Source organism: Cervus canadensis, chromosome 2, assembly GCF_019320065.1.
Source record: "Cervus canadensis isolate Bull #8, Minnesota chromosome 2, ASM1932006v1, whole genome shotgun sequence".
Lineage (NCBI taxonomy): Eukaryota > Metazoa > Chordata > Mammalia > Artiodactyla > Cervidae > Cervus > Cervus canadensis.
This window is the reverse complement of record NC_057387.1, coordinates 86,167,256-86,178,865: the sequence shown is the minus strand read 5'-3', so window position 1 is coordinate 86,178,865 and position 11,610 is coordinate 86,167,256. Positions and strand designations below refer to the sequence as shown.

The 11,610-nt window shown below is 43.6% G+C and overlaps 1 long non-coding RNA gene across 1 annotated transcript in view; it reads left to right on the top strand.

The window, feature by feature from the left end:
* Window positions 1-10,423: 10,423 nt before the first annotated feature.
* The window catches only part of LOC122436921, an 85,465-nt gene continuing 84,278 nt past the window's right edge, over window positions 10,424-11,610 (top strand). Inside the window, exon 1 of the long non-coding RNA XR_006268156.1 lies at window positions 10,424-10,647. This is a non-coding gene — a long non-coding RNA (uncharacterized LOC122436921). The remainder of the gene's footprint in view (window positions 10,648-11,610) is intronic.

Below are 11,610 nucleotides of genomic sequence, written 5' to 3'. Positions count from 1 at the left end.
TATTATGATAATCACTGGTTTTATCAAAATCTCCTTTTCTGGATGAACTTAAAGTACAGTGAATATCATATTGAAGATTTGGTTATGACAACAGGTGGGAGGTAACCAACTACAAGTTTAGGATGCTTTTTTTTCAGAATGTAATACATATTCTGAATGGGTGACTGTAGATTTAGGAACTGAGAGGTGGAGGTGGGGTGGTACCTTTTATAACTGAAAGGAATGATTCATGCTCATAATGTTGCTTCTTAATTTGGGGTTTTGTGGTTTGCTAAACCTTAGAAAGTACCCAAGGAAGGAATAATCTCATTGGGAAAACAGTCATTCTTCTACTAAATTAGAAGTTATGGGGGGTTCCCTGGCCACCTTGGCTCTAGGAGCCATGCAGAAAACAAAGGAATAGAGTTTGGTTTATGTGGTTGACCTTGATCAATGAAAAGAAACTGTATTTGAATACAAAGTAGAGGGCAGAGAGGAACATGGAGGGACCTGTAATGATTCCTCTGTTCTTGTTGTATTACCATGCCCCCTTGTTAGACTGTTAGACCTTTACAGGAACAGGACCACCAAGGACCGAGATGTTTTGAGAATGAAGAGTTGGGTCACATTGTTAGAGAAGATCCCTCATAAGTTGTATTGGCAGAAGAGGGGAAATGTGCACTGCATAGTGGATTTGTGTTCACTTACAGAAGAGAAACCTGGAGGGAGCATGGCAATCCACTCTAGTATTCTTTCCTGGAGAATCCCCATGGACAGAGGAGCCTGAGGGGCTACAGTCCATAGGGTCACACAGAGTTGGACATGACTGAAGAGACTTGCATGCACGCACAGAGAGAACTGTATCTTTTACTGCTATTTTCTTGCTTGTTGGAGGAGGGGGCTCTGGGATCAAGCAAGGTAGAGCTAGGGATGAAGGCTTCATTTTCTTCCTTCATCTTCTTTTGATTAAATCTTTGACTGGGGCTCCACCTTCAACAAGCTCTGCTTCCCAGATTAGGGTTTACATATGCCTAGGGCTACATGGCCATGTGGTGGAAGACATGAAACCATCTGCTGGGTATTCATTCTACTTGAAGAATTAGGAAAACATTTAAAAACAATTACAGCCAAAATTATGAAGCAGATTGCAAAATGCACATGCTTTTTTTTGAAAGGAGAAATGATAATTCCAAATGAATTCTATGTTTATAAAGAGCTGCTTTGGACTTCAGCCCCTCCTTGTTTCCTTCAGTCTGTCTTCTGGAGTATGTATCAGTACTTTCACGGGTAAGGTCGCACGGCATTGATGTACTGATACACACCCTGGCTTCCAGGAAGCTGTTCTTGCTTCCTTCTACAGGCGTGTCTCCCACCACTTTCCACAACATTTCCCAGCTGTGATCACACCCAACACCCAACTGCTCCTGTTCCCCAAGTGTGCGCTGACTTTCACACTACTATGCTTCTTGCCCTCTCGCTTGTAAATTGTTTTCTTTCTGAATTGCCTTCAGAATCCAGGTTTGTGCCCTGTTTTCCAAAGCTTTGTCACCCCTTCCCCAAGTCTAGGTACTAGTTAAGGGAATCATTTTTTCAGATACTTTTTTTGTAGTACTTCACACCCAATCTGTCCTGGTTTCTGGGTGATTGCCTGTGACTGTTGGTCTGCATATTATTGTTTACGTGACTGTTTCCCCTGTGAGGGTATTAGAGATGAAGATGAATCTAAGCCCTTGACTATTTCCCTAATACCAAGCATCCTGCCTGGCAAAAACAAAAAACAAAAAACCTCAAGCATATTTTAAAATATTTTTGCTGAATAACTGAACAAATCAATAAAGGAATGACCCTGGGGACCCTAGACTGCTCTCTCTGCTGACTGGTGCTGGTGGTGGGGTTTCTGGTCACACAAACTGCCGCCCCATTTAAATTATTTGCTCTTTCCTTTTTTTCCTAAGCCCCAAAGACCTCGAGGCACAATAACCTGTTCGCCTGCATGAGTTTTGCAAGTCATCAATTTCTGACCATGGCCCATTTCCTTTGTCAAGGGGAGAAAGTGATTCCCTACAGTCTTCTGAATTTACAGAGCAAAGCTGTCCAGATGTGTCTGGCCTACCTCTCTGCTCCCTCTCCCTCACAGCCCCCCTCATTTTCCTTCCAAATGAAATTCATTCCTGGCTGAGGAGAGAGAGGAAGGATTAAGGGGTCCACATGCAGCTTCTTTCAAGCTTTGGGGGAGGGCAGATGGTTCCTGTCAGTGTTTTCTTTCCACGCAGATTTTGTTCCTTAAGGCAAAACTCAGGCTGTGCAACCCAGGCTGGTTTTGCCTCAGTCCCTGGGGGGTGGAGGGGCCCCACCCCAAGCTGGGTCAGTGCAGGGCAGGAAGAGACCTGCCTGTTGCTGGCTTCAGAGTTAAGAAGTGCTCTGGGATCTAGGATGGAAGCATTGTGCTCCCCTCACAGCTGGGCTGTGTTCATGTTTCTTACTGTGAATCATGTTCATAATTCTTAGAACTCAGCGAATTCGAGAAGAGCCAGGTAGGGAATTCTAGAAGAGTTAGGACTTGAAAAATTGGGGTGATTTGTTCAGAAGGAGAGGATAAAGGTGGACATTCTAAGCAAACACCATAGTGGGAATGTGAAATTTATCAACAACTTGGTAAATTTCAATCCAACAAGTATTTGTTGAGTACCTAGTGTTAAATGGGGCTTCCCTGGTACCTCAGCTGGTGAAGAATCTGCCTCTAATATGGGAAACGCAGGTTCAATCCCTGGGTTAGGAAGATCCCCTGGAGAAGGGAATGGCTACTCACTCCAGTACTCTTGGGCTTCTCTGATAGCTCAGACGGTAAAGAATCTGCCAACAGCTACCCACTCCAGTATTCTTGCCTGGAGAATTCCATGGACAGAGGAGCCTGAGGGACTACAGTCCATGGGGTCACCAAGAGTTGGACCTGACTGACTGACTTTTACTTCACTCAATAGTGTTAAAAGTGATTCAGGAAGACAATATAGGTGATAAACAAATTTTATGAAGCAGGACAGTCTCCAACCATAGTACTGCAAAGTAGGGGCAGTAGGCAGGAAGCTTACAGGGTAAAGAATAAAGAACAAGGAAGAGAAAAATAGAAAATATCTCATTGACTGGGGTCACCTGTCAACTTTGTTTGTGGTGAGAAGGAACAAGGAAGTAAGTAGACAGCTTAGAGCTGGCTTGGCATCTGGGGACAGGCTGAACAGGTATACTGTGTTTCTTGGCAAGTGAAGCATTTGTAGGAACATGAAAACTATACACATTTTGGTTGGCACCCTGGGCAGGAGGGGCTCCATCTTGGACCGAGAAAGTTATTTCCGCATCAGTATGTGCCGGAGATGTGAGTTTATGGATCTGTCCTGCCTCAGGCAGAAGGTTACTAGCAGACAAGGACTGTTTGCTTTGCAGTCAGATAAGAAGGATTCAAAGGGTTTGGGGGTTTAATGATGGATCATGTCCTCTGGACCACACCCCAAACTGGATGGCAGGGATCAGAACTAAATATGGTTTCTGAAGTCAGGCTCGCAGCCTGGCAGCTACAATGATGTAGATGTATGCCTACAAAGTTCAGAAAAGCAAAGAGAAGAGAGTAGTCAATTCTGTCTGGTGGGGTCAAGGAGAATATGAGTCTGAACTGAATTTGGAAGGAAGAATAGGACTTCTTTGGCTGGATGGAGAAGGGGGTTTTGGGTTGAGGAACAGCAAAGACACAGATGTATGAAAGAGTCTGTACATTTGAGGGAACAGTGAATAGTTTGTATTTTTCAGAGTGTTCATTCAATGATTATTGTTTTTTTAAAAAAATATTTTCTTTTTTATGATGTGGGCCATTTTTAAAGTCTTCATTGAATCTATTACAATATTGCTTCTGTTTTATGGTTTGGTTTTTTGGCCTCAAGGCATGTGGGATCTTAGTTCCCTGACGAGGGATCGAGCACTAACCACCTGCATTGGAAGGTGAAGTCAGCCACTAGACTACAGGGAAGTCCCCACTGATTATTTCTTAAGCACCTACTATGTGGCAGAAACTGTTCCAGGTGCTCAGGATACAGGAGTAACCAAGACAGGTTTCTTTTTCTTGCTGTACTAGTTTGTGAGGGCTGCCACAATAAGGTGCAGTAGACTGGTGGCTTGAAAAACAAGAATTATTTTCTTGACATCTGGAGGCTAGAAGTCTGAGATGGAAGTGTTGGCAGCATTGGTTTCTTTTCCTGGCTGTGCCGCGTCTTCGTTGCTGTGTGGGCTTTTTTTAGCTGTGGTGAGTGGGGCTACTCTCTAGTTGCGGTGTGCTGGCTCCTCTTGTTGCTGAGCACAGGCTCTAGGGTGTGTGGACTTCAATAGTTGTGGCACATGGGCTCAGCCATTGTGGTTCCCAGAATCTAGAGCACAGGCTCAATGTTCGTGATGCAGGGGCTTAGTTGCTCCTTTGCACGTGGGATCGTCTTAGATCAGGGATTGAACCTGTGTCTCCTGAACTGGCAGATGGATTCTTTACCACTGAGCCATCAGGGAAGTCCCAGGATTGGCTTCTTCTCCAGCCTCTCTCCTTGGCTAGTAGATGGCCATTTTCTCTCTGGGTCCTCCTAGGGTCTTCCCTCTGTATTTATCTCTACCCTAGTTACTCCTCTTAAAAAGACGCCATCATGCTGCATTAGGGCCCACTGAAATGACCTCATTTTAACTTAATTACTTCTTTTAGAATCCTGTCTCCAAATACAGTCACATTCAGAATTACTGGGGGTAGAACTTCAACATATGAATTTTGGGGGCTACACGATTTGGCTCATAGCACTTGCTGGGGATTTACATTTTAGTGTGTGTTAGGTTTGGTGGTGGGTGGTTTAGTTGTGTCCAACTCTTGCAACCCCAACAGGCTCCTCTGTCCATGGGATTTCCCAGGCAAGAATACTGGAGTGGGTTGCCATTTTCTTCTCCAAGTGATCTTCCTGGCCCAGGGATTGCACCTGGGGATTGAACCCAAATCTCCTGCATTACAAGCAATACAGATTCTTTACAGACTGTGTCAGGTTTGAGGGGCAACAAATGACTATACCAATATACAAATAAACAAACTAGGTAATGTTATTTAAAATATTTAAAAGTATTAATTTATTTATTATTTATTTTTGGCTGCATTGGATCTTAGTTGCAGTGTGCAGGATCTTTCATTGTGGTGCAGAGGCTCAGTAGTTGCAGCCCACGGGCTTCCTAGAGGCATGTGGGGTCTTAGTTCCCTAACCAGGGATCAAACCCACATACCCTGCATTGAAAGGCAGCTTCTTAACTACTGGACTGCCAGGAAAGTTCCCAAACTTGGTAATTTTAGATAATGATAAGTATTGTAAAGAAAATAAAAACAAGATAATGGCATAGAAATTAACCATTCAGTATTATGTATTATCTGTATATTATAGCAAATATTTAAATATTTTTTTTTCCAGGAAATATTGCTGGAACACCTTTCTGAACCAAGATTTAGGTATTTTGCTGGGACTCATTTAGATTTGTTGCAAGGTCCCTCAGGCATGATCTTTGCCCTTAAGAAATTCATAATGTGGTAGAGGGAACCTATGTACACACAAGAAAATATATGAGGAGACCCCACCATGGGAGCTAAGTGGCTCATCAGGAACACTGGCGCTGTTTCAACTGGGCAAGACGGGGTGGGCAGTGGTGGGACACTCACTGCATCATGTGGGGATATCAGGGTCTTTGGGTTCTACCCAATGGGGAAAATCCATTTCCATCTTGGGTCCCAGAGATGAAATTCTTTTGCCAGCACAGGCAGTAGAATAAAACATTCTTTGATGATGGCAACTGAAGCTCAAAGTATGCTGATCCTTTTCTGCACCTGAGGCCAGGAAGACACAGAGGCCCAGGGCAAGAAGGACTGGCCAAGCAGCAGCTGGGTTAATTCATCATACGATGTAGGCATTTACTCTGGACACCATGATGGATAAAGGCTTGTGCTTACAGCCAACCTTGAACAAGCTTTGAAGCAGAGATTGAAAACACAGATCCCCTAGGCAGTGGCAGTATCAGCCTGGATCATTGGTCAAGAGCAGTAAGGGGTTTTCACTAAGAGGAACTTCAGAAATCAGGTGGTACAAGTGGAGGAGTCCATGGGAGTCAAACTGAGCCTGGAGAGGAAGTTCTCTGGTCCCATGAGAAGGAGGAAAAAAGCCTCCGTTAGTTAGTTGTTCAGGCTGGTGAAGCTCCAGGTTTAACGGGCCTCAGTATCTCTTGGAGAATTCGGGGCTGCACCTGGCAGCATTCAACAGGGGGCGTCTGCGTAGGACCTTGGACCATCTTTTGAACAAGCCAGCCAGCCCCATGTTTAGGATGTAGGTAATGGACTGCTGATCACACTGTAGGGAATTCTGCATTATTATATACACAAGGGACTTAAATTAACAGTATGATAAGTTGTATATAGTGTTATAGCCTAGTTTAGTCATTCTCAACTGTATAAAAAGTCCCTAGTTAAAGCAGTTGTGCAACTACAGTGGTATATAAATATGTGCCCAGGCAGGTTAGATCCTGCCTGACAATCTCCATTACCATGCTGCTGTCTAGAGCAGGCAAAACCAGAGCCAAGCTCTCCTTCAGACTATTGACTTGTGGGGTGCCCAAGGAGCAGACCAGTGGTGACAAGACTGCATTGCTTGAGTTCCCAAAGCAGCTGGAAGGGAGAAGAAGACAGTGTATGCTGTTTTAATATGATTTCTCATTATATTTATTGAGCACATGCTATGTGCCAGACACTTGGGTTCCCCTAGAAGCAGACACCCCTGAGAGGAAGACTGAAAGGCAGTTTAACTGGGTTATGATCCTAGGAAACACACACAGGACAATCAATAGGGAAGGAAAGGAAACCAGTAGGGAGTTACCACGGACAGCTGGAGCCAAGTTACACCGGGATCCACTGGGAGAAGGTGAACAATTGACCCACTTTACCTGGGGTTAAGGGGTTTGCCGAGATGAGGAACTTTCAGTGCAAAATCCAGGGAAAGTATGAAAAAAGTGTTAGTCACTCAGGTGTGTTATGTCCAGCTCTTTGACTCTTTGTGACCTGTGGACTGTGCTACCAGTCCATGGCTGGTGGAGGAGTCCATAGGCTCCTCTATCCATGGAATTCTTCAGGCAAGAATACTGGAGTGTGTTGCCATTCCCTTCTGGAGGGGCTATTCTCGACCCAGAGATCGAACCTGCGTCTCCTGTAATGCAGGCAGGTTCTTTACTGGCTGAGCCACCAGAATCCAGGGAAATCCCAGGCCAATTCAGACACATCGGTCACTCAGTCTGGGAGTCAGTGTAGCACATATGCCTAAGCTATCCCAACTGAGGTTGGGGAAACCGAACTGTTCGTAATCCACCAATTTCCCTCTGACTGGTCAGGGATGATGCAGTTTCTAGATGTCCAACCTAGGGAGGCATTTTCTCCTTACAGCTCCTGAGATGTCCCGAGTGCTGAGTAAACTAGTCTTCTGACTGGTGCAGGCACAAGAGGGCTTCTCACGGCATCACCTTGCACGACTGACCACCTTTAGTCTCATTTACCTTTTTCTTCACTTTCACTGCCTGGACTGTGTCTGCCAGGTAAAGCATCAACCCTGTATGTAGTCCTTGCATTTGGCAGGCTCTGCTTTCTAGAGAAGCTGGTCTAATTTGGCTGAATTATGGGAGACCTGAGTTCAAATCTCAGTTGTTTGGCTGACTTGCTGTGTCACTTTGGATAATTTTTCTCTTCTAGACCTCAATTTTTCTATTTCCAAAATAGGAGTTGGAGTTATATGACGTCTGAAGTCTTTTCCTGTCCCCATATCCTCCAATCTTAAAAGATTCTCCTAAAAGAGGCTTGTGAGTTCCCTGCTAAACCCGAAGCCTCAGACTCCTTTCAATTCAGTCTTTTTTTTCCCCCATCATTCTTAACGAATCTTGGTTTCCTGGGAAATTTTTATTTAAAAGAAAAAAGGAAAGCAGGAGAAAGCAAGTTTGGAAACACATAGCCCTTACACCCCGAGGAGATTTTCCTAAAACAATCTCTCTCTCTTTTTTTTTTTTTGGTGAGGGCAGGGGGAGACTTACTTCGCAAGGAAATTTAGTCATTCTAAAATGGCCTTTGAAACTAAAGACTATGGAAAAGTTGAAGGAAAAGCACAAAGTGATTGGGGATAAATAGTTCCATATGAGTTACTGGATATAATATTCCTTCTTGTACTACTCAGTGCTGGGTGAAAGCAGACACTGCATGCTTGGTGTGTGCTAACAGATGTGTGTTTAGGTTTAATGGGATTTTAGAAGGGTCAAGAATTCCCCCAAAATGTACTTGCACCACTCTGTTCTCCGAGGGTCATGAGAAGCCACTCAAAATCTCACCTTTTTGTTGCCAACCCTTAAAATTTTTATTCACTTCTTTCTATGGTAAGCAATGTGGAAAAATCAGAGGGTGGATAATGGTGGTAATAATAAGTAATAATATGAATAGTAATAAATTAATATTAAAAATAAGTAATAATATTAATAAGTAATATTATTCCCATAAGATGTATGGAAAACCTGAATGAACTTCTTGGCCAATACAATAATTGTACAATCATTACCGTTTATCAATGTGTTGTGTGTTAACTCATTTGAGTTTCACAAAGTGAGAAGTTCAGTAACTTGTCCAAAGTCACACGGTGGTGGAGGGGAAAATGAACTTGGATTGGATCTGTGCTGATGGAAATGAACAAAGTCTGTGCTGTGGTCATGGGTGAAATGGGAAGGAAGGCTGTGAATTAGGCAGTAGATTGGAGAAGAACCTTTTAGGTAGCTTCCAATTTGATGTTTGCTTCTTTGGGTGGTAGAGAATTAAACAGCTATTATGAACCAAGCCTTGTGGAAGTCACTCAGTCGTGTCTGACTCTTTGCAACCCCATGGACTATACAGTCCATGGAATTCTCCAGGCCAGAATACTGGAGTGGGTAGCCTTTCCCTTCTTCAGGGGATCTTCCCAACCCAGGGATCAAACCCAGGTTTCCCGCATTGCAGGAGGATTCTTTACCAGCTGAGCCACAAGGGAAGTCCAAGAATACCGGAGTGGGTGGCCTATCCCTTCTCCAGGGAATCTTCCCGACCCAGGAATTGAACTGGGGTCTTCTGCATTGTAGGAGGATTCTTTACCAACTGAGCTATCAGGGAAGCCTGTGGTTGCAAAGAGGAATCAAATACAGCTATGTAATTTTGGGAGGTGACATTTGGGAAGATAAGGTTTTTTACAGAAGTCACTGACCCTAACCCTAATCCTAACCCTAATACATGGAAAACTTCACAAATTTGGGGTCATTTTAGACACAGATAATTACCATCCAGCAGACATGAGTGAGTAAAAGGCCAGGGACAGTTACAAGGACTATGCAGAGGCAGCATGCTGCATTGGCAAGAGTCTCAACTCTGGGGTGAAAGCATGGTTCAAAATCTGGTTCTACTATTTCCTAGCTGTGTGACCTCTGGCAAGTTACTTAGTCTCTCTGAGCCTCAGGCTCAAGAAAGATATATCACTGGAACAAGACTTTGAAGTTTACACAAGATTTGGGCAACTAGAAATATTAAGGAAAGAAATACATTAAAATTATTAGAGTTATAAGATTATGAGTAATTTCTTTAAACATTTTTTCAATGTAGGGGGACAAACACACATGAAAAAAATAGCAAGTATTTCTGAGTTCTAGAGTTGGCAGCAGAATTGATTTTTTCCTTTTTTTGGGGGGAGGGAGATTTCTTTATTGTTTAGGAAAAACACTGAACTTGGCTTTTGGTTCTGGAGCAGTGTGGCCAGGAGCCAGTCTGTAAGGAGATCTTGAAGTAGAGTGTGTGCTTAGTCGCTCAGTCGTGTCCAGCTCTTTGAGACCCCATGGACTGTAACCCACCACGTTCCTCTGTCCATGGGGATTCTCCAGGCAAGAATACTGGAGTGGGTTGCCATGCCTCCCTCTAGAGGATCTTCCCAACCCAGGGATTGAACCTAGGTCTCCCACATTGCAGATGGATTCTTTAATGTCTGAGCCACTGGGGAAGCCCTGAAGCAAAGGGAATAGGTGGTCAATTGCTCTGCATCATCATCTAGAAGGTGCTGTTGGCTTCCTGGGAACAGGACGTATGATAATAGTGCCTGTGGCAGAGAGTGACTATTGTTTGAGAAATCTGCTTCCTTCTCCTATTGGGCACAAGTTGTTTTATGTTTCCCAGCCTTTTTTGCAATAAGGCATGGCCATGTGTTCTAGTTAGTGGAATATGGGTGGAAATTTCACATGCCACTTGCAACACTGGCCACATTAATCGTTTACACATGATTCCTTCTCTTGCTCTGTCTTCAGACTGGGTGTTGATGCCCAGAGCAAGCTGTGTAGAAGACAGCAGATCCTCTGAGCCTGGGTCCCTGTACGATTCTATGGAGCACAGCTCCGTGAGCCCCTGCCTCTCATTGGCTGGACTTTGTAAGGGTAGACAGAATTCTTCTTTTAAACCCATGGGATGTCAGAGTTTTACTGTTAAAGTAGCTAGTTTAATCTTAGCTAATATAGTAACACATTTTGGGCTTCTTCAGCAGTATCCAGAGGGAGAGAACTGGGGCCATGGAACCCAGAGGAGAGGAGGTAAGAGGGAATTCTCTATCATGAGGTTAGCCTAGATGGAACAAAATGGCGCCCTGCTTTGGTTGAGGATGGTGGTCCCTTATATAGACTAAGGACATTGGTCTTTGGGTTCAGTGCCATCTGGGATTCATTTTTCCATTTTACTTTTCAGTGTTGTAGTGCCCTTGTTGTCCCTTCAGGACTTGAATAGACTTGGTCAAACACTCAGGTATAGTGTCACTTGTACTTTGGGAAATTAAGGGAAGATCAATGTTTAGGTGTGGGAAGGCTGGGGAAGATCCAGTGGCAGCTTGGGGAAGCTTGGATGGGCAGAATTGAATGGTAGAGAAGCTTGGAGCAGAGGTCTGAGAGAGAGGGGACTACCAAAAGAATGTAAGTTATCCTGGGATCTTCAGAAATAGCAGGTGGTAATGTGGGTGGAGTGTGCTTTTGCTCCTACAATTATGCAAGTTAATATTTTCACTGTGTTACAGCCCCTGAGATTCTGAAGGGGCTCTTTAGATGTCTCTTTACTGGGGAACTCCAGGATACTTGAGTTGCTTGTATTTTTAAAGTTTCTTCAATGTTTATTAATTTTTATAAAGGGAAAATACATTCTGAAAGAGCATAAAAGAAAGCAATGAAAATGGAAGGATCTGGAACACAGCTTTGGATCTAGTTGCCTCTTCTGTCCTAATGTTCATCATCAATTTATTTTATTATTTAAAAAATTTATTTTATTGAGGTGTGGTTGATTTAGAATGTTGTGTTAGTTTCTGGTATACAGCAAAGCGATTCAGTTATACATCTTTTCCATATTCTTTTCCATTATGGCCTATTGTAGGATATTGAATATAATTCCCTGTGATATATAGTAGGATCTTGTGGTTTATCCTTTCTACACAAAATAGTTTGCACCTGCTAATCCCAGACTCCCAATCCGTTCCTCCCTCACCCCCACCCTCTTGGCAACCATAAGTTTAT